We start from the raw sequence: 3423 nt of genomic DNA, 5'->3' as shown, positions 1-3423 counted from the left end.
TTCAAAGCATTTCAGTTAATTTTTCTTTAAGTACTCGAATGAAACCATAGTTGATCTACATAACAATGCAATTGCCAAGTTTTGATGCCCAAAAGAAATTATCTTAACCATTTGTAACAGGTATGTTCCTATAGATAATTACTCAAGGAACAATATATCCTTGAAATAAGGAAGCGTGTCAAAAACCAAACAGGTGAGGGTCAAGAGGTGGAAATACTTGCAATTACCACAAGTGTATTGTAGCAAAAAATTGAAGAATGTCTAACTAAGGAAATAAGAGATTAATTCAAAACACTTATCTTTTATCTTAAGTATAACTCTGCACAACATCATGTATACTACAGAATATATTGCAATTCAAACAGGACATTGCTGATTATCATCTCTTTGTATCAATGAAGATACAGGAGGTGCCATTGTGTTGTCTGTTCCTTTTGTAGAAGACTCTTCCTCGACCATGAATAGCTGCATGTCAGGATTATAATATTCTTTTGAAATTCCACTCGGACTTGATGAGCTTTCCATCCTAAGCTTTGATGAACTAGAGTTGTTCTGAAGCAGAGAACTTGGGCCAGAAGTGGACTGAAAAGAGCCAACTTCACAAGGTGTTGTCCGGTAACCCTCTTCAGTTTGCCTTTTATATAATTTATCTTCCACAATATCATAAAAATCTACTGTCCTAACTTCCTGAGCAAGAGAGCACGAACAACAGAAAAGCCACTGTGCACAATCAGTCACTGCTGGCTTACCACAACAGAAGCCATTATCAGGTAATTTGAACTTCTTCCTCATCTGGATCCTCCAGAAGCCCCCATACAGCAAACCAAATACACAAAGCACGATCCCTGTCACCCCCAATGCCTCCCTAACAACCTCATTGTCAATATTGATTGCAGCCAGGTTGAAAATCCAGAAAGGAGCCATACAAAATAAAAGAAAAGTCACAATGTGAACATACATATTTCCAAACCCAAGTCTCTCCATGTTCCACCCAAAGACACAAAAGCTACAGAAAAATGAGAGATATGCCAGAGAGATGTCATCCCAAAAATCAAACAACCCACCTCTCCACTGAGGGTTATTCTCAACAACCCTTTCCTCACTTCTTGATGCAAATGAGAATCTCTTCTCTAATGACTTGTTTCTTAGGGGGCTAGTGATAATCCGAACATGTGCCTCCTCATCCATTTCAGATTCGTATTCCTTTCCAAGGGGACTAAGAATTGAGTAGAGTCCAGCAGTTGCAGGTGCTGCAATTGCAATAGAAAGGCAAAGACCAACTCCTATAGCAGGTCGCTCAGATCTCCTATACCCTAAGTTAAGGCTGCAAAGGGCATACTGAGCAAAACAATTCACATGGAGTAGAACAACAACAACCATCATATGGGCCCATTCGTGGGGTTTTAAGTTTCATTTTTGCAGTAAATTTTTCTGAGTCTAGAGATATCCCCTGGTTGCCATCTGAATAAAAGCACAAGGTGGTGGAACCGCTTAGGATGTTGGTAAAGGCACATAAGTGTAAAGAGGGCATTGAGGATTTGATTATTGACTTCAAACCAGGCATCTCTCTGGGATTTCCTTGGTAGGACATTGTTCAACATTCCAGTCATGACGAGGAAGAGGATAGCACCAGAGACAGCAACACAGGTGATCCAAACAAGAAGGGCCAAGTTCATTGGATTTCTGATCCACTCTTTGCAGATTTTCCTCAGAGATACCCAATTAATTTTCTGAACAAAGACCAAATTAAAATGATTTTGGGAACCTTGGCTAGCAGAAGAAGGAACTGAACGTGAAACTTCATCTCTTTCCTCGGAAATTTGCAGGAATTTAGCTGATGGAGAAGCCAAAAGACCAGTTGAACCAAATTTCAGGATCCCTACTCTACTAGGAAGAGCTGTTGAAACATTTGGAGACCCTTTTTGAGGGTTTTCTTGGCCTAGCAGTCCTCTTTGAGATGATGACATGTGAAATGGGACTCTGGCCATTCCTTCAGAACCATTTGGAATTGGACTTGAGCCTAGTTCTTCCTGAACTTCCTCTATTCCCTTCCCATAACTAGCTGAAATCATTATTGAGATAATTGGGAATTTCCAGGTTCCCTTGATACAAAGAACCTCAATTTCGAATTGTATAAACCTCTGCTGTTTTCTGTCCTTTAACAAAACACCCTGGAACAACTATGAAATCAAAATCTTGTGCTACAATTCATCACTTTCTCTTTGGATTGTGACAAAAAGCTGAACCTCTACTCCCATAATCATTGCCAGGGTTCCTGCACACATCCCAAAACCCCAAATAGCAGGCTCAATTGGTATTTCTATCATGAGAGCTAAAGAAAACTATTAAAACTCAAAGAAGTGAAGCAAAAAAATCTTCATAAAAGGAAATGGAGTGCAACTCCTAATAAGCCCAGGATACAGGGAAAGGAAAGTTCAGCCTCTAGTGATTCAAGACCAAAAGTGTGATTCCGTTACATTATACGTACAAGGAATATCAAAATGTGCTAGTAATAAGATGACAATGCGTGTAAATACATCCTTCACTTCTCCAATGGAAATTTTAACCAAATCAGGTCAAAACATGGTGGGAATTCAAGAGTAGCAGGTTTTTCTACAAACTCAAGCCAGAAAAGGGTAAGATATAAGCAAAATAAAAGTGTAACTCGTACAAATCTTTGTTTAAATTTTAAGCATAACCCAAAAACGAAGCAAATAATCTAGTATTGAATAAGGTACCAAAAGAAATCCAGAAAGTGTAATTTAGAAGGTAGAATACGAAAAGAAAAGAAGCCGTTCAAAGCCTCAAACTTCTTTCCGGTTCATATTCTGATTAAAAAACACGTTAGACTGGTGGATCTTTTTGTGATAGCTAGACTGATGAATTTAGTCCATAAACAACAGAACTTGAGAATACGTGAAATTCAAGGATACCAATATTATACCCATTTCAACCGAATAAAGTGAAAAGGGTAGGAGAAATCTAGTTCCATATAGTTACTGGTAAAACCCTATAACCAAACTTCGAAACCCTGGAATCGTATTCATCTCATCTGGTATGCTGTTCAACAGAAAGCATCCAAATCAAGCAATTTAGTTCAAAATGGCCATAAAACTGAAATCTATCAAAACACGGCTGGAAAAAACTGAAGTTTATGATCGAACCACCAAGGAAACTCAAGAAAAAAAACTATAACTTAAAAAAAAAAAAAACGCGTACAGTTACAAATACTTGTACATCTAGCTTGGACTTTGATGGATAGATACACCGGCCGATGAGAGCCTGAAAAAATATGAACTCCCTATCATGAACAAAAAGCTTTACCGCGTCTGCCATGATAAGATAATAATCACCTGAGTCAGAGAAGCGTTAATTTCTTTCCCAGTTTTCCTTTTATTTTTTGGGTTCATGGGAGTAGACAAC

General features: G+C 38.3%; 1 pseudogene across 1 annotated transcript; it reads right to left on the bottom strand.

Annotated features, from left to right (window-relative positions):
- Positions 1 to 281: 281 nt before the first annotated feature.
- Positions 282 to 2073, bottom strand: LOC104606081 (uncharacterized; annotated as a pseudogene). Its single transcript, XR_016082854.1, has one exon. The product of XR_016082854.1 is annotated as an uncharacterized LOC104606081 (transcript).
- Positions 2074 to 3423: the final 1350 nt, after the last annotated feature.

Source organism: Nelumbo nucifera, chromosome 2, assembly GCF_055504915.1.
Source record: "Nelumbo nucifera cultivar China Antique chromosome 2, China Antique-T2T, whole genome shotgun sequence".
Lineage (NCBI taxonomy): Eukaryota > Viridiplantae > Streptophyta > Magnoliopsida > Proteales > Nelumbonaceae > Nelumbo > Nelumbo nucifera.
This window is presented reverse-complemented; position numbering and strand designations above follow the sequence as displayed.